At 44.1% G+C, this 20,634-nt stretch overlaps 1 protein-coding gene across 2 annotated transcripts in view; it reads right to left on the bottom strand.

Annotated features, from left to right (window-relative positions):
* SHROOM4 (shroom family member 4) overlaps positions 1-20,634 on the bottom strand; it is a 170,043-nt gene that overhangs the window by 109,810 nt on the left and 39,599 nt on the right. The window lies entirely within an intron of this gene.

Below are 20,634 nucleotides of genomic sequence, written 5' to 3'. Positions count from 1 at the left end.
GGGGTGTCCCCCACAAAATTTCAGGAATATAGAGCAATTAGTGGCTGCTATATACGTTCAACCCAGCTTTTCAAGGGGTGTCCCCCCACAAAATGGCAGCAATGCAGAGCAATTAGTGCCTGCTATATACGTTCAACCCAGCTTTTCAAGGGGTGTCCCCCCACAAAATTGCAGCAATGCAGAGCAATTTGTGCCTGCTATATACGATCAACCCAGCTTTTCAAGGGGTGTCCCCCCCAAAAAAATAGCAGGAATACAGAGCAATTAGTGGCTGCTATATACGTTCAACCCAACTTTTCAAGGGGCGTTCCCCCACAAAATAGCAGGAATACAGAGCAATTAGTGCCTGCTATATACGATCAACCCAGCTTTTCAAGTGGTGTCCCCCGACAAAATAGCAGGAATACAGAGCAATTAGTGGCTGCTATATACGTTCAACCCAGCTTTTCAAGGGGTGTCCCCCAACTAAATAGCAGAAATACAGAGCAATTAGTGCCTGCTATATACATCCAACCCACCTTTTCAAGGGGTGTACCCCGACTAAATAGCAGGAATACAGAGCAATTAGAGCCTGCTATATACGTTCAACCCAGCTTTTCAAGGGGTGTACCCCGACTAAATAGCAGGAATACAGAGCAATTAGTCCCTGCTATATACATTCAACCCAGCTTTTCAAGGGTTGTACCCCCACAAAATAGCAGGAAAACAAAGCAATTAGTTCCTGCTATATACGTTCAACCCAGCTTTTCAAGGGGTGTCTCCCCAGAAAATTGCAGGAATATAGAGCAATTAGTGGCTGCTATATACGTTCAACCCAGCTTTTCAAGGGGTGTCCCTCCACAAAATAGCAGGAATACAGAGCAATTAGTGGCTGCAATATACGTTCAACCCAACTTTTCAAGGGGTGTCCCCCACAAAATTTCAGGAATACAGAGCAATTAGTCCCTGCTATATACGTTCAACCCAGCTTTTCAATGGGTGTCCCCCCACAAAATAGCAGCAATGCAGAGCAATTAGTGCCTTCTATATACGTTCAACCCAGCTTTTCAAGGGGTGTCCCCCCACAAAATAGCAGCAATGCAGAGCAATTTGTGCCTGCTATATACGATCAACCCAGCTTTTCAAGGGGTGTCCCCCCACAAAATAGCAGGAATATAGAGCAATTAGTGGCTGCTATATACGTTCAACCCAGCTTTTCAAGGGGTGTCCCCCCACAAAATAGCAGGAATATAGAGCAATTAGTGCCTGCTATATACATCCAACCCAACTTTTCAAGGGGTGTACCCCGACTAAATAGCAGGAATACAGAGCAATTAGTGCCTGCTATATACGTTCAACCCAGCTTTTCATGGGGCGTTCCCCCACAAAATAGCAGGAATACAGAGCAATTAGTGGCTGCTATATACGTTAAACTCAGCTTTTCAAGTGGTGTCCCCCGACAAAATAGCAGGAATACAGAGCAATTAGTGGCTGCTATATACGTTAAACTCAGCTTTTCAAGTGGTGTCCCCCGACAAAATAGCAGGAATACAGAGCAATTAGTGCCTGCTATATACGTTCAACCCAGCTTTTCAAGGGGCGTTCCCCCACAAAATAGCAGCAATACAGAGCAATTAGTGCCTGCTATATACGTTCAACCCAGCTTTTCAAGGGGCATTCCCCCACAAAATAGCAGGAATACAGAGCAATTAGTGGCTGCTATATACGTTAAACTCAGCTTTTCAAGTGGTGTCCCCCGACAAAATAGCAGGAATACAGAGCAATTAGTGCCTGCTATATACGTTCAACCCAGCTTTTCAAGGGGCGTTCCCCCACAAAATAGCAGCAATACAGAGCAATTAGTGCCTGCTATATACGTTCAACCCAGCTTTTCAAGGGGCATTCCCCCACAAAATAGCAGGAATACAGAGCAATTAGTGGCTGCTATATACGTTAAACTCAGCTTTTCAAGTGGTGTCCCCCGACAAAATAGCAGGAATACAGAGCAATTAGTGCCTGCTATATACATCCAACCCAGCTTCTCAAGGGGTATCCCCCCACAAAATAGCAGCAATACAGAGCAATTAGTGCCTGCTATATACGTGCAACCCAGCATTTCAAGGGGTGCCCCCTCCCCCCATAAAATGGCAGGAATACAGAGCAATTAGTGGCTGCTATATACATTCAACCCAGCTTTTCAAGGGGTGTTCCCCCACAAAATAGCAGGAATACAGAGCAATTAGTGCCTGCTATATACGTTCAACTCAGCTTTTCAAGGGGTGTCCCTCCACAAAATAGCAGGAATACAGAGCAATTAGTGCCTGCTATATACATCCAACCCAGCTTTTCAAGGGGTGTCCCCCGACAAAATAGCAGGAATACAGAGCAATTAGTGCCTGCTATATACATCCAACCCAGCTTTTCAAGGGGCGTTCCCCCACAAAATAGCAGGAATACAGAGCAATTAGTGCCTGCTATATACGTTAAACTCAGCTTTTCAAGTGGTGTCCCCCGCCCGACAAAATAGCAGGAATACAGAGCAATTAGTGCCTGCTATATACATGCAACCCAGCTTTTCAAGGGGCGTTCCCCCACAAAATAGCAGCAATACAGAGCAATTAGTGCCTGCTATATACGTTCAACCCAGCTTTTCAAGGGGTATCCCCCCCACAAAATAGCAGCAATACAAGTGGCGTAACTACCGTGGTAGCAGCAGTAGCAGCTGCCACAGGGCCCGGGCCATTAGGGGGCCCGGTGACAGCCGCTTCCGCTGCGTTTTTTTTAAAAAAATAGGCTGTTACGGGCCCTATTCACTTGCCGATCCTGGCTGGGCCGGGATCGTCAAGTGACACCGCGGGCCCCACAGGGGCTCCGCGATCCTGCCAGGCTTCCGTCCTACTGTTGTCTGACGTCTCTGACGTCACATGAACCCGGCATGCTTCCCGGGTCATGTGACGTCCGACGTCATTAACGAAGGACGCGAGCGGTGGTCAGCACAGGAGGACAGCACAGCACAGGAGCCGGGGAACAGGTAAGAAGCAACAGTGGGGGTTTTTTTAAATGTTTTTATTCCCCGGGTCTCCGATTATTATACTCTGGGGTCTGAAAACACCCCAGAGTATAATAATTGTTTATGGGTGTCCACAGAGGGACACTATTGGGGTTAATACTGTGTGCAGGGGCCACTATTGGGGTTAATACTGTGTGCAGGGGCCACTATTGGGGTTAATACTGTGTGCAGTGGACACTATTGGGGTTAATACTGTGTGCAGGGGACACTATTGGGGTTAATACTGTGTGCAGGGGCCAGTAAGGGACATAATAGAGTGCGGAGGAGGGGGTCGGTCGAGGTCTTCGGCGTCAGTTGGGATGGGGGGGGGCCCCATGTCAAAAGTTCGCCACGGGGCCCCGCCATTCCTAGTTACGCCACTGAGCAATACAGAGCAATTAGTGCCTGCTATATACGTGCAACCCAGCATTTCAAGGGGTGCCCCCCCCCCATAAAATGGCAGGAATACAGAGCAATTAGTGGCTGCTTTATACATTCAACCCAGCTTTTCAAGGGGCGTTCCCCCACAAAATAGCAGGAATACAGAGCAATTAGTGCCTGCTATATACGATCAACCCAGCTTTTCAAGGGGTGTCCCCCTACAAAATAGCAGGGATACAGAGCAATTAGTCACTGCTATATACGTTCAACCCAGCTTTTCAAGGGGTGTCCCCCACAAAATAGCAGGAATACAGAGTAATTAGTGCCTGCTATATACGTTCAACCTAGCTTTTCAAGGGGTGTCCCCCACAAAATACCAGCAATACAGAGCAATTATTGCCTGCTATATACGTTCAACCCAGCTATTCAAGGGGTGTCCCCCACAAAATAGCAGGAATACAGAGTAATTAGTGCCTGCTATATACGTTCAACCCAGCTTTTCAAGGGGTGTCCCCCACAAAATACCAGCAATACAGAGCAATTATTGCCTGCTATATACGTTCAACCCAGCTATTCAAGGGGTGTCCCCCACAAAATAGCAGGAATACAGAGTAATTAGTGCCTGCTATATACGTTCAACCCAGCTTTTCAAGGGGTGTCCCCCACAAAATACCAGCAATACAGAGCAATTATTGCCTGCTATATACGATCAACCCAGCTTTTCAAGGGGTGTCCCCCCACAAAATAGCAGGAATACAGAGCAATTAGTCCCCCCACACACACAAAACAGCAGGAATGTAGCGCGGTTGGGGCAAAATGGAGGAGGAGGAGAAGGAGGAAATGGAGAGTGACCATTCCGGTTGGGGCAGCCAATTTATGCCAAGTAACACTCTGGCACACATGGCTGAATACATGTTGGAGTGCTTTTCAACTGAGAAACGCATTGTCAAAATCCTGGAGAGCAATGACTACTGGATTTTTGCAATCCTCAACCCCTGGTATAACAATAATATTTCTAATTTTATTCCAGTAGAGGGGAGGGCCAGTCGAATTCAGTGATTGCAACAAGCAACTGGTGCAGAATATGATGGAGATGTTTCCATCAACTTTCTTTGGTGGCAGAAAGGAGAGTTCCTCCAACAGGCTAACAACTGCCATTCGGTCCACCCCCGTCAGGGGAACACTCTCCAAGGTCTGGAACACGTTAATGGCACCCATTCACCAAATTGCCGCCACTGAGGGGCCTAGTGTCACCAGGAGGGACAAGTATAGGCGCATGTTGCGGGAGTACCTAGTTGACTCCAGCCCTGTCCTCTCCGATCCCTCTGCACCCTATACTTATTGGGTCTCCAAGTTGGATTTGTGGCCGGAACTTGTGCTGTACGCATTGGAGGTCCTTTCCTGCCCTGCCGCCAGCGTGCTTTCGGAAAGGGTCTTCAGCGCAGCCGGTGGCATAATTACGGATAAGTGCAGCCGGCTGTTTGCTGACAGTGCTGACCGGCTGACGCGGATCAAAATGCACAGCCACTTGATAGACCCATCATTTTCATATCCACCGGGGTCAAGCACCCCGACATGAAGTTTCATGTGTGTGCTCACCCTGTACAATTCCTCCTCATACTACTCCTCCACCATCAGCGTTGCACAATTCTGCTCTTACTAGGCTCAATCCACTCCGATTCCCCCCAACTCTACTGGTTAGAGGCTCAATCCACCCTGATTTCCCCCAAACTCTGTTGGTTAGAGGCTCAACTCACCCAAAGGGTCAAAAAACTAAATCTATGCTGTTTAAAAGCTCTACTAACCCCAAAGGCCAAAAACACTGATGGTGCAAGGCTCAACTAACCCCAAGGGCCAAAAACACTGCTGTTGCAAGGCTCTACTCACTCCAAGGGCCAAAACACTGCTCCAGTAGAGCCTTGGCTCTACTCACTCCAAGGGCCAAACATCATATTGGGGGCACTAGATGCCCCCAGGCATGCTTCCCCTGCTGTCCCAGTTGCATTCCAGAGGTGTTGTCATCATTTGCTGAGGTGTCATAGTGGACTTGGTGACCCTCCTGAGTCAAATTTGGGTTCCCCTGAAACAAACTTTTTTTCCCCCATAGACTATAATGGGATTCGATATTTGTTCAAATAGTCGAATATTGAGGTATACAGCAAAGTGGTATACAGCAAAGTGGTATACAGCAAATCCGTCAGGCCATATACGCTCAATCCAGTTTTCTTCGGTGTATACCCTCCAAAAAACCTAAGTGCCCACATCTTGACTTTCTCATCACCAGGGTTATTAGTCTTGCCGAAGATGACTGTAGCCATTTACCAGCCTAGGAGCAAATTTGCATAGGTTGGTGCAACCCATCATGGTGCGTCTGTGCTGGTGGTAAAGCTTCCCATAAAAAAAAAACAAAGTTCCTAGTGAGAAGTAAAATGTGAACGTTTAATCTTAAAGTTGGTGTGGGCATGGTACTGTTGACCCCTCGTTTGTATAAAGAACACAGTTGATTGTATACCACAGTCATGAGGAATGGACGGGTATAGGGTATACATTGAAACTAGCAAGTAAATACTCCTCAATTGTACAAACACCTTCCAGACATTTGAGTAGGTTTGTGGTGCACCCTGTTTTGGCTATAATTATTGATTCCCAAAACAGTTGGCCTACCTCACAATGGGGTGTAGGTCTTTGTGTATGTTTCAAGAGGCAATAAAACATTGCCACAATTTGTGTCCTGGGCATTAAAAAAAAAAATCAACAAGGTAAGTTAGCTTGGCATCAAAAAGTATTTGCCTGAGTTCAGCTATACACTGAGTGGTAGAGTTCTTTGAAAGAATTTCAAAGGTCTCTTTGTCAACAAACAGATTTTAACATAAATTTAAATAGTCATATGTGTTCAATATCAGTGTCTTGTTCCTCTTCTTCTTCTTTACAGTTGGAAGGGCTATCGAGTCCAACCCCCTACAATACAGGTTTCCCTAAATCATCCCAGCTAAATGTTTGTCCAGCTTCCGCTTGAAGGTTTCCATTGATGGAGAGCTCACCGCCTTTCGTGGAAGCCTTTTCCACTCATTCACCACACTCACTGTCAAAAATCTTTTCCTTATATCTAATCTAAATCTGCTTCCTATTAATTTCATCCCATTACTTCTTGTGTTTCCCTGTGCTAAAGAAAATAGGGGAGATCCCTCTGCGCTATGACTACCTTTAAAATATTTATAGACCACTATTAGATCCCCTCTCAACATTTTTTTCTGCAAACTAAACAATCCTAATTCTTTTAACCGCTCCTCATAGGACATGGTTTGCAGACCCTCCACCATCTTAGTTGCTCTTCTCTGGACTTGCTCCAATAAATAAATGTCCTTCAACTGAGGCACCCAAAACTGAACACAGTACTCCAGATGGGGTCTAACCAGGGCACAGTACATTGGAATAATTACCTCTCTTGATCTAGAATCATTGCTTGCTTTAATACAAAATTTAACACACTGGGTAAGGGTAACCAGGCTAACATAAATATACAGGAAGGGTTCCCACTAAACTGAATAACAATAAAACATAACCTTTATTCTAAACTATTAAAATGTCAGGTACCTTCTCCACAATTAAAAATTGAAAATCGTCCCCTTTCCGTCATTTATAGGGTACTAGTCTTATGTTCCATAAATTGTCAAGCCTAGTCACCCACCTAATAGTCTAGACTTTGGGAACCTAAATCCATTCACAGCACCAACAATACAATTGGGTGGGAACAGTATCAGACTTTGATGGGTAAATTTACTGAGCAGTCAGTCCCAGACTAGTACTGGAGCCTACCCTAAGGGCTCCAGGAATTGTAGTTTTCACTACATCGTATCAGCCCGGAATGAAATCCTATATTGTCCTCCTGATGAGAACAGGCAGCGAAACATGTTGATGGCATTTTAATGCAGGGGAGATAGACTGCAGATATACAGCATAGCGCACAATGGGAATAAGGAGGTAGCGTAGTGTAGCGTTCATTGGAAAGGAGCATACGTACTGAATTGACGATGCAGACCTTCTCCCTCAATCTCCATCCCCACTGAAACCAGGAGAAGGAGGAAGGAGAGGGGTTTAAGGCAGAACAAGCAGTTTTATTAAGGTGGCACCTTCAGTAGCGAAGACCAGGAATTTTCCAAACTGCTACAGCTGATATGCAGGCTGTTGCCCCCTTCTCCCAATCTAAGGGCCCTTTCACATGGAGTTTATGCTCTGTGTATTCTGTATACGCTCCGCTCATTTTGTTCATTTTACAGGTGTAAAAATACACGTGTAAAATGTTGTTAGCCATTGAGTTCATTGGCTTTTTCATATAACACGCATCTTTTTGCGCGCGCGTTATACGAACATATGCCATTGAACTCACGTGTATTTTTAAACCTGTAAAATGTACAGAATACACGAAGCGTAAACTCTGTGTGAAGGGGCCTTAACGGCTCCATAGCAGACTGCATTCAGTGGAGTAATATCCCACTAGAAAGGGACCCTAAGCAACTGTTTTCCCCCTCAACTTCGGCCCTGCTCACAGCTTTTTCAACCTTTAACTAATCTTTGGATTCAGCCATCCCAACCTGAAATGAGTCTACAGAGTTTAACCCAGCTCTAGTCATAAATCGACTGAAAAATTTAAAGAGAAATAAAGATGATAGCCCAAATATGACTCGTGATTCCTTGCGGCTAATTGATGACCACCCGTGTATGTCGACTTGACTCTGCCCGGAAAACTGCTCCCTCGGCTTGGAGCGAGACACACGAAAATCCTCAACACAAAAAGATCCAGCAAGGTCCGTGGTGGAATAAAAAATTATTCTTCTTTATTGATTTCAAAGTTGTCATAAAAACGCAATGGTATACATAATGCAAATGCGTCAGACAGTTTGCCCGACCGTGAACAGTTTGTTCCAATCCAAGAAAAGCAGGGTACTATTCACGGCTCAATAGAGGACAAGTTCAGTCAGCAAATTAAACAAACTATGAGGCTTATTAGAACAAAACAACATGTTTTGTATTAAGTAACACATTGTTAGGTTCATAATACCCTTAATTCATGCAAACCTAAAGCCACAAGAAAACAGATTCATATGTCAGTAGATGGTCATTACAGGACAGTAATAAAGTGATATAAATAACTACTAATAATAAACAATACATGTTTAACATGAATCCATGACGATTAAAAAAAACTAATAAGCTGATAACATAAAACATGAACAGGAATTAGTCAAAATTACAGTTCATATAAGGCTAGGTTCACATCTGTGCTCGGTAAACTCTCGAGGATTGCACTCCCCATTCCACATTAAAAATGGAGGCCTTTCCCACAAGCCAAATCTTTGATCTCTTTATACTGGGCCTTCGAATGCCCACCTACATCCCACTTCCTACGGAAAGTCTCTCAAGTAGTTTGTATGGAGGAATTTTCCCACTTGGAACTTTGTACTCACCAGAAGTTCAGCTCTATGTGGGCACTATAGTATGCTTTTTCTACACCTGTGGGAACCCCTTGGTTAATGATGATATTCTTTGAAACTAGAGATGAGCGAACACAGCCGTTTCGAATAGCATAGAAATGAATGGACGTAACCAGCATGTGGGGGGTTAAGCAGCCGGATGCCGGCAAAGTCTGCGTGCCGGCCGCTTCCATTCATTTCTATGGGAGCGTGATATTTGAAACGGCTTTTTCGAATAGTGTTTGCTCATCTCTATTTGAAACTCTTGGACCCTTATTCCCAGCATTTATTGTCCCACGTTCCAAATCCCCTTGTGGCGTAACTAGGAATGGCGGGGCCCCGTGGCGAACCTTTGACATGAGCCCCCCCCCCCCCCCCGACCAACGCCGAAGACCCCAACCAACCCCCCACGCCCACCAGAATTCTTTTGTGCACTATTATGCCCCATAGTTGCCCCTGCACACAGTATTATGTCCCATAGTTGCCCCTGCACACAACATTATACCCCATAGTGGTCCCCTTCACTCAGTATTATGCCCCATAGTGGCCCCATCACCCAGTATTATGCCCCATAGTGGACACCCATTAATAATTATTTTCAGACCCTAGAGTATAATAATCAGAGACAGAGAGGGGGATACAAACATAAACACTGTTACTTACCTATCCCTGCGCTCCCCGCTGTCATGTGACCGGGGGCCGACACGACGCAGGCCCTGGTCATGTGACGTCTGAGACGTCACACAAGTAGGCTCCGAAGCCTTTGTGGAGCGTGGAGAGGTAAGTAACACTGTTTGTTATGTTCACTTACGCCTCCGATCATTATACTCGGGGGAGGGGGGGTGGGGGGTGAAAAGACCCCTGAGTATAATAATGATGTTTACAGGGCCTGCGGTGTCACTTACCGATCCCGGCCCCTGCCAGGATTGGTAAGCCAGTAACGGCCTATTAAAAAAAAAAATTGCAGCGGTAGCGGCTGTCCCGGGCCCTGTGGCAGCTGCCTCCGCTGCTTCCCCGGTAGTTACGCCACTGTTACTCACTTTGTGGTTATACCAGCACTGTTGAATGATTTGTTTGTGACTGTATTAACACATTTATTGTTTTCAACACTGTAGTTCATTGGTGTTTAAAAAAAAAAAAAAAAAAGCCTGAGGTCTGCAGGTTTCCATGGGTAACCGCTTTTTAAGCGGATTGGGTTTCCGTTTTTCGGAAGGAGCAGATGTGAACCTAGCGTAGCCAAACATAAAATAGGGAGGATGATTCCTCTAAGAACCACACAATGTTCATAGGATACTTAGAAAGGATAAAATTAGAAATAGAAAATTAAATAGAATATCAAATAACCATTGTCTAACTAACCATTCACTATTCTATATTGTGAACACTAGATGGAGTAAGCGATCCATTTATCTCCTAAACTGCATCATTCCAAACATTGTACCAGTCAGCTCAGGACTGAAGGGAGGACAGTTTGGGTAAGTGAAATTCCTTCCTTTTAGATATCAGATATATACAAAACTGACTTAATATCCAACTACTGTGTACTAATACATAATTAATGTGACCTGAAATCCTACTATCCTATCCTACTAATATTATAAATGAAACGTAACTGTGGCGTAACTAGGAATGGCGGGGCCCCGTGGCGAACTTTTGACATGCCCCCCCCCCCCCCCGACCAACACCGAAGACCTCGACAGACCCCCTCCTACACATTTCTGCGCGTTCTATTATGCCCCATAGTGGCCCCTTAACACAGTATTATCCACCATAGGGGCCCCTGCACACAGTATTATGCCCCATAGAGGACACCCATAAACAATTATTATACTCTGGGGTCTTTTCCGCTGCCTTTTCCTCTGCCGTGCTTGTTTAATGACATCTGACGTTACATGAGCCGGGACGCAGGCCGGGTTCATGTGACGTCAGAGACATCAGAAAGGACGTCAGGCAGGATCGTGGAGAGGTAAGTAACATGTTTTTTATGTTCCCTTACCTCTCCCGTTCCGCCGATCATTATACTCGGGGGTCCGAAAAGACCCACGAGTATAATGATAGCAGCGGTAGCGGCTGTCACCGGGGCCCTAATGTCCCGGGCCCTGTGGCAGCTGCCTCCGCTGCTATGGCGGTAGTTACGCCACTGAATGTGAATGCTAATATTATAAATGTGAAAGTTTGGATGTTTGTGTGTTTGTTGCTCAATCACGCAAAAACGGCTGAATGGATTTGAATGAAATTTGGCACATAGATAGAGTGTAACCTTGATTAACATATAGGCTACATTTTATCCCGGTAAATGACATGGCTTCATGACTGTTATGAATTTATGTTCAAATACTATATTACACTGCTCCTGCAGCAGTCTTATCTCAGCCAAGTCTGTTATCTTTCTGTGTAAACACACGCTAACCCTCTCTGGTTTGTGTACATGCATTTGCATATTATCTTATCTGCTCCAGGCACTGATGACAAACTGACATGGGCAAACACCTTTAATCCAAATTGGCAGTTTGCCAATTTTCAAAATGCCTGGAAAAAGAAAATCTAATTTGTCGCAAACAACGAGAGCTAGGAAGGTAGCCAGAAGTCACAGAATTCTCCTCAAGCGGAGCCGAAGGGGATCAACAACGCCAACAACATGCTCATTATATGGTGTCCCAGCGAGCTGCTGAGATATCGGAACAATCATGGGCACAGCTTGAGGAATGAGTTCAGCGGGAAGACTAGCTCGACAGCTGCCGAAATGCCGCAGCAGGCAGATCATCAACACCAACAACACATGCATTATCTGACGTTCCAGCGAGGTGCTGAGATGCCGGAACAATCACGGGCAGAGTGCAAGAAACAAGTTCAGTGGCAGGCCAGCTAGAGAGCTGCCAAAACGCTGGAGCATGCGGAACATCAATGCCAACAACACGCTCATTATATGGCGTCACAGTGTGAGGAACCAGTTCAGCAGCAGGACAGCTTGCGAGCTGCCAAAAGGCCGAAGCAGGCAAACCATCGACGGCAGGAATTTGCTGAATATAGACGGATCATCAACGCCAACAACCTGCAGACAAAGTCGCGGGCAGAAGCTAGTAAATTATAATTTTGAATCATCATAGGGATGCATGATCCACACTGGGGCACAAAGACTGGACTGGGCCCCATAGAAAACTTTTGACATGGGGTCCCTTCCACAGCATAATGCCTCCTTTCCTTGTCCCTACACAGTATAACACCCCATTTCCACACACTATATTGTCCCAAAGTGGCCGCCACACAGTATTATATCCCATAATGGCCCTTCCATACAGTATAATGTCCCATAGCGGCTCCTGTATACAGTATAAGACATTATAGCAGCCCCTCTACACAACATGTCATATAGTGGACCCTGCACACAGTAGAACACCCCCTGGCACTACGACACAAGGTAGTTAGGAACCACAGGAGCCTCAAGTTATGCTTTTGCACAGGGATATGGAGAAATGAATGTGATTAAAGGCAATACCCACTATATATTTGATTTTGTTTCTGTGAAAAATGCCTGGAGAAGGAAATATTTAATGTGAGGGAGGTTTGTACATATTAATTATATACCCACCAATAGCTTCTCAGTGGTGGTGGGTATATAATTAATTTGTACAAACCTCCCACTTGTCAACCGGTTCCTGCTCCAGGCATTTTTTTGTTTTTGTTTTCCAAACCCAACTTTATTTTTTTATTTTTCTGGTATTGTGATGGTATTGTGCCACTTTTGGTTGATTCATGTGGCTGGAAGCAAGCCCCACGTATAGTTAGTACTTACTGTTAGCGCTCAGATGAGCAGGATTTTGTTTCATACGGTTTTTCCCTGAAATTAAGGCTGTATCTTAGTTTGCTCATTTTTGTGCCTAACGTGAAGGTTTATTTATTTTGCTGTTTTGGGTTTTTTTTTTTATTAGATAAACCTGTATGCTACAGTTTTGTGTTCCTGTCTCTGACTGGTTGGGTCTGCACCATTGCTGCTATCGAGCTACCTTCCCCACAGGGCATAAAGGGAGAGAAAGTGTATTCTGACATTCTGCAAAGAAATTCAAGCAGAAACTATCCAAAAACTCACAAGTTCAACGGATGCAAGTATTGTGAAGGTGATATTAAAGAAGGGGATCTTATGTTATCAGGTAACTTAGCCCGTTAAGATGTTTTTGATTTCAATAAATGGGACATCTTAAGAATGCAAATGATCAACCATTTAAAAATTAAAAATAGGGGAAAAAAATGTATATTATTAATTTAAAATATAAATTTGCATAATCATTTGGAAAGTAGTATATAGATACCATAAGCTGAAACATGCACTCCAAAGTCAGTTTCATACAATGCCCAAAATCAGATTACTCCTGATAGGAGTTTTCAATTCCCAGAGCTCACAAGGGTTAACCACAGCCCTGTACACCCGTCTTCTGAGAACCAAATTGAAACCAACACAGCGGACAAATGGAGATCATTAATGAACAGCTCCCTAAAACCCTAAATAACTTAAATTCTTTCTCTGTTTTAATAGTATCTACTAGTGCACTAACCTAAAGACATCTCTGTAAAGTACGATTCATAGGTTTTATTAGAGGAGTTTATTTTTCAATAGTTACAACACAATGTAACAGTTGCATCATCCTGAAGGTTACTCATTGACTTTCATTGGAACATTATCCTTCTACACATATTCTGAGTTGTCTGTTCTGAAAAGCTTATTTTCACAGACCGTATCAGAAGAATGCTTTGTTTTATTCATTGAAATGGACACTGTATTACAAAGTGAGTTCAATAAAACGAGTTTAAAAAACATATATGTTTAGAAATGCCAGAAGCCTAGCAAGAAAACTAAGGGAGTTTGAGGCCCAGGTCTGGGAGAAACAAATTGATGTAGTTGGTGTGACTGATATGTGACTAGATTTTGCACATGATTGAGCTGTTAATATTCAGGGTTTTACACTCTTTCACTAAGACAGGGCTTAAAGGGAAGGACGTGGAGTGTTATGTATGTCAGAAATTACATAAGAGGGGGGCCACACGGTGGCTCAGTGGTTAGCACTGCAGCCTTGCAGCGCTGGAGTCCTGGTGTTCAAATCCCGCCAAGGGCAAAAAACCATCTGCAAGGAGTTTGTATGTTCTCCCTGTGTTTGCGTGGATTTCCATCCCATATTCCAAAAAAAAAAAAAAAGACATACTGATGGGGAAAAATGTACATTGTGAGCTCTATGTGGGGCTCACAATCTACATTAAAAAAAAAAAAAAAAAGAAATTACATAAGAGTAAGTGAAAAAAATACACATGTGGGTGAAGATTGTGAGGATATAGAAGGTTTGTGCGTGGAATTTCATAAAGATGTAACACTGATAAGACACTTATTGGCATAATTTCTAAACCCGCTAAAATAACTAAAGATGCTATGTTAACATTTACATCTGAATCTCCATTAGGTTTAAAAACAATGAACACAGACCCCATTTTAGTCAATTGGGTCCATCGGGCTCCATATGTGATGGCTTGTTTAGCAGCCTGCTCGTCCATTGTTCTGGTTTTTCAACAAACCAGAACAACAGAGAGCCGATGCTACTGTAAACCTAGTCTTAGAAGATTAATTGTATAAGCAAATTGATTGAGGATACGGTGGTCTTATTTTAACTATGTTGTAACATGAGAGTTGAATGGTGGCACTACACACACAACTTCCCCCACAGGCATATTTTAACTACTTGGATTTTGACTAGGGTCATGGAGAGCTGAGTGTACGCTGAACCCTGCTGCACACTCAGCTCTGCTGCATCAGAGATCTCTGATGCAGCAGAGCTGAGTGTGAAGCAGGGTTCAGCACATCTCTGATGCAGCAAAGCTGAGTGTGCAGCAGGGTTCAGCAGTTATCCAGTGTAGCATCGGTTCTCCAGTGTAGCAGTGCTGGCCGTGCGCTCAGCTTGGCTGCATCTCTGGAGTAGTCGAGCTGAGCGCACGGCCAGCTCTGCTTCATCTCCAGTGTAGCAGTGCTAGCCGTGCGCACAGCTCATCTGCATCTCTGGAGTAGCCGAGCTGAGTGCATGGCCAGCACTGCTACATCTCGGCATAGGAATGCATTGACCAGCGTTGATTGGCCGAATGCCATACAGAGTACAGCATTCGGCCAATCAATGCTGGTTCTGCCGGAGGAGGCGGAGTCTAAGATAGGTCCACAGCAGTCTCCATTCTGGTCCGATCTTAGACTCCGCTTCCTCACAGAAGAGCCTCCGGCAGAACCAGCGTTCATTGGCCGAATGCTGTACTCTGTATGGCATTCGGCCCATCAATGGTCAATGCATTCCTATGGGAAACGGTCAGCTCGCGCATATCGCAATCTGACAGGGATCCCAACCAGATAGAGCCCCAAAGAGCTGGGTGAGTAACATTCCCACCTAAATAAAGGTAATCCCTAGCTAACTCTGCCTGTACATCTATCCCTGTCTCACAGTCACATAGTTCACAGTCTCAAATTAACCGAATGTTAAATCCACCATTCGTATAAATTGGAGGTCACCTGATTTAGCCAGCCAATTACTTTTTCCGATTTTTTTTCGATGCCTCCGTTGTCGTAGTTCCTGTCCCACCTCCTCTGCACAGTTATTGGTGCAAAAAAGCACCAGGGAAGGTGGGAGGGGATACAAATTTTTAGTGCGTCTGCGTCGTGGTATTCAATTGGAATCGAATACCTCGAACGGCCTGATATTCAATCGAATATCTATTTGATCGAACAGTGTTCGCTCATCTCTTAACTTTTCTGTCAACTTATTTCATACAGCATGTGACCCTGGGCCAAAAGGTCCTATAGTTCATAAGGACCTTTTTCATGTATCATATATTTACTAAATTTCATATAGCTGAGGTCCTTTTCAGTAATAGTACATAGTCGACTCACACAGAACTAGCTAAGGGGTCATCGTTGGTGACCATCAGCAGTGTCCGTAGCTACTGTCTGTTATAAGATTTTAGCAATGGACACTCAAAATCCCATTGAAATCATGGAAATTTTAGCAGATTTCTATCTACTGTTCATTTGTGTCTATTTACAAAAAATCCTACATACAGGACTTTTCTGTCCTTTAGAAAAAACGGACGGCAAGTGTCCTTTATTTTTTTAAAAAATATTGAAGTCTATGGGCAACGGACAGAAACTGATAGCCAACAGTTACTATCCGTTTTGTGTCCGTTATGATAGGTGTCCGTTTTTGTTTTGTTTTTTTCAAACAGGCACCTTCATAACGGAATTCACCGGTAGTGTGAACCCTGCCTATAAAGGACCATTTTCCATGCATCATATATGTACAAGGTTTCATACATCTGAGGTCTTTTTCAGTGATTTTATATATATCCTATCCTACTAATATTATAAATGTGAAAGTTTGTATGTTTGTGTGTTTGTTCCTCAATCATGGAAAAAACGGCTGAACGGATTTGAATGAAATTCGGCACACAGATAGATTGTAACCTCGATAAACATATAGGCTACTTTCTATCCCAGTAAATGACATGGCTTCACGACTGTTATGAATTTATGTTCAAACACTATATTCCACTGCTCCTGCTGCAGCCTTATCTCAACCAGGTCTCTCTCTGTGTAAACACACGCTAACACTCTGTGGTTTGTGTACACGCATTTGTATATTGTCTGATCTGCTCCAGGCACTGATGACAAACTGACATGGGCAAACACCTTTAATCCAAATTGGCAGTTTGCCAATTTTCAAAATGCTTAGAAAAAGAAAATCTAATTTGCCGCAAACAATGAGAGCTAGGAAGGTAACCAGAAGTCACAAAATTCTCCTCAAGCGGAGCTGAGGGAGATCATCAATGCCAACATCACGGGCACAGCTTGAATGAGTTCAGCGGCAGGCCATCTTGACAGCTGCCAAAATGCAGCAGCAGACAGCTTCGGATTGGCCCACCGGGGAATCCTCCGATGGGCCCTGAGCCCTGACTGTTAGTACTCATTTTGTTAATGCAGATACAATGGTTAGGGGCCCAATCAGGATGGCCAGAGGTCCCGATCGGGCACCTAACCAATGCATTTGCATTGACAAAATGAGGGCTAATAGTGTCAGGTGCCGGATCGGTAAGCTCTGGGGCCCCAGACTGCAGACAACAACAGACAACAATGTATTAATTAAAGACGGCCGGCTGCCAGCAATTACCCAGGTCCTCAGCACACAGGACCCCATGCCAGTGCATACTTTGCCTATCGGGAGGACATCATTAATGCTGCAGCATCAGCTAATGGCTGCTTGTCCTTTAACCCTTCCGGGCACTTACGAGCCTCAGCTATCTCTGCCACTAGCTGCTACTTCATAAAGACTTGTCCGTGCTACCTTAACCCCCCCCCCCCTCCCCCTCCTCCTTATAAACTAGTGAGTCATCCCTTATATCGTAGCATGTGGGGACAGGAGCAGTCTGCTGCGATGCTTCATTTCTGGAGAATTTGAGCATATTCTTTTGGTAAAATCTGTATATTTAAAATTTATATGTGTGTACATTTCTTTACTGTATGTGTCTTGTGTACTGTGGGAGTACTGTATGATTGTATATAGGTATGTGTGAGTATACACAGTATGCTGCTATAATGTGTATGTGTGAGTGTATGTGAGTATATATAGTATTCATACATTCAAATAAATGTATATATTGTCAGGGTCTGGGGTTGCTAGGTGGGGTGGCATAGACACAAAAATCCAGTTTTCCAGTTCAAAACAAAGGTAGAGTTTATTTTCACTCAAAAAGGCAGTGTAGCAACAAAAGGAAACAATACAAAAATAAATACCTGCCCGGCTAGGCTCTAACTAAATATAGAATAGGTTACCTCACCTAGAATAACAGAAATCCAAAAGCCAGTAGAACCATTCAGGACAAAGCTCCAAAAATAAGCCAAAGTGATGATTATTTTATAGCTCCCAATCCTTTTCAAGGCACTTTTGACTTTGGCTCAAAAAAAAAAAAGCAGCAGTACTTGGCATCATAAGTAACATCTTACACTTATTCTGGTACTCAGGACAATTCTAGTGATACCAAGTATATTTTTCTATGTTTAGTACTATTGTGCAACAAAATATTTGATGTTGTAGCAGCACCATATTCTGAGGACCATAACTTTTAATTTCCCACCACCCATTTCTCCATTGTTTTTCCAGGAATGTGTGTTTTCTCTATTGGCACCATTTTAGGTTATATGTGACTTTTGGATCAAATTTTATATATTTCTTTTGGAGGCAATGTGAACAAAAACAGCAGTTTTTCTTTTGTATTTGTTATTTTGTATTTTTAAAGTGATTAACGTCTAGGATAAATAACATTGTATTTTTACATAATATGAAAACCATTATTAATTATTATTATTATTATTATACAGCTTCATGATGTACTATTCTGTCAGTTCACAGATTCAGGTTCCCACTGCTGTCGTAATCATAGATTGTAAGCCCTCGCGGGCAGAGCCCTCTACCCCACTGTGCCAGTCAGTCATTGTTAGTATTATATCTACCTGTATATTGTGTACTGTATGTAACCCCCAAATGTAAAGCACCATGGAATTAATGGTGCTATATAAATAAATAATAATAATAATAATAAATAATAGTAATCGTACATTACGAGGCAGGAACTAGTTAATGGGGTCAAAAAAAAAAAACACACAGGTATACTGCATGCTAGTTTTCTGAGCTGGCGTATTCATTCCCAGGCTTGTGCCTCCTCATTAATGACCTGCCTCTTTCATCAGTGGAGAGGCTATGAAGACTGGCATAAGTAACATCAGTCTCCATAAATATGAGACAATGTGTTTCTTAGATTGGTATCGAAGTGATAATTATAGACTAACTAACTGGTACCCGCGACTTCGTCTGCGGTGATTGTAGAAGTGGGTAAATACAGGTTTTCGTACTGTGTATAAGGTATGGGATATGAAATGTAACTTTGTATCTTGTTTTTGCTGTAATTCTGAGAACACATGAGACTTTTGTGTTGCCACGTGTGCCAGGGGTTGCTGACCTCTGCTGTAGAGGGTAATATGAATTTTGTGGCTTGCTATGGTCCAAAGTGTGTGAGATTGCAGAGATAGTGATGTGAGTTTGGGTTTTGTGGGGGTCCTGGGAAAAACGTATGTGCGCTATTGTGACGAAAAGTAGCCTATTGCGCAATCCAGTGTAGTGACTATGTTTGTGGAAAATTTCAGCCAAATCGGTGGAGCGGGTTAATTTCAGCCAAATCGGTGGAGCGGATTTTGCGTGATTGAGGAACAAACATCCAAACACACAAACCCACAAACATCCAAACTCACAAACTTTCACCTTTATAATATTAATAGATTACAGTTAGGCCACATTCATTAGTGATCACTGCAGAATCCAAATAATTCTGAAGGCTTTGCTGTTTTTTTCTTACAATTTTACATATTTCTATTTTCTTTTACTGTGGACACGTGGGACTGATGCAGAGATGGAGGGACATGAATCTGGGGGCAGAGATGGAGGGGACATGAATCTGGGGGCAGAGATGGAGAGGACATGAATCTGGGGGCAGAGATAGGGGGACATGAATCTGGGGGCAGAGATGGAGGGGGGACATGAATCTGGGGGCAGAGATGGAGGGGGGACATGAATCTGGGGGCACAGATGGGGGGACATGAATCTGGGGGCACAGATGGGGGGACATGAATCTGGGGGCACAGATGGGGGGACATGAATCAGGGGGCAGATATGGGGGGGACATAAATCTGGGGGCAGAGATGGAGGGGACATGAATCTGGGGGCAGAGATGGGGGACATGAATCTGGGGGCAGAGATGGAGGGGACATAAATCTGGGGGCAGAGATGGAGGGGACATGAATCTGGGGGCAGAGATGGGGGACATGAATCTGGGGGCAGAGATGGAGGGACATGAATCTGAGGGCAGAGATGGGGGGACATGAATCTGAGGGCAGAGATGGGGGGACATGAATCTGGGGGCAGAGATGGGGGACATGAATCTGGGGGCAGAGATGGGGGGAACATTAATCTGGGGGGCAGAGATGGGGGGATATGAATCTGGGGCAGAGACAGAGGGGCATGAAACTTGGGGCAGATGAAGGGTGTATATGAAACTGGGGGAGAGATAGAGGGGGGGACATATAATTTACGGGTGACTGTAGTAGGATTATACTGTGCGGGAGCACGTGAAAAATGAATGAGAATCGGCGGAGTCAACATAAAAGTAGGCGCCACACATTTTATCCCTCTTTCGACTTTTCAAAAGTTGGGAGGTATGCACTCAGGAGGACAGGCAGCAACCAACGGTTGTTTAATATGGCACCCACCATATTGCTGTCTGTCCTCCTGAGCCCTGAGTGTCGGGTCGGCCCGTCACTTTCCTCAGCACCAATCTGTGTGTGGGGGAGGGGGTGACTAAGGAAGGATCATTATATTATCTATACACTAGATCAGTGTTTTCTTGTTTACTACTGGTGGTACTGTTTGGCCATCAGGTCGCCCATCATTGACAGAGCCTTGCTCAGCTCACTAGCTGTTCCACTCAGCAGCTTCCAGGGCTTAGAGGGAACATTGGCTGTGACCCCCTCCTCATGTCCTCCAACCACGGTCAGGCCATATTATCAACATCACTTCGCACAGATAACTAAATGATCCTGCAATGTGTCTTTGTATTTTTTCATTTTAGTTGCTATGATTCCTAGTATTTCTCTATCTGCCATGAACTTATAAGTATTTTCTCTCTTGTTAT

Source organism: Leptodactylus fuscus, chromosome 11, assembly GCF_031893055.1.
Source record: "Leptodactylus fuscus isolate aLepFus1 chromosome 11, aLepFus1.hap2, whole genome shotgun sequence".
NCBI classification, from domain to species: Eukaryota; Metazoa; Chordata; class Amphibia; order Anura; family Leptodactylidae; genus Leptodactylus; species Leptodactylus fuscus.
The sequence above is the reverse complement of the archived record's forward strand: the minus strand, read 5'-3'. Positions and strand labels throughout refer to the sequence as shown.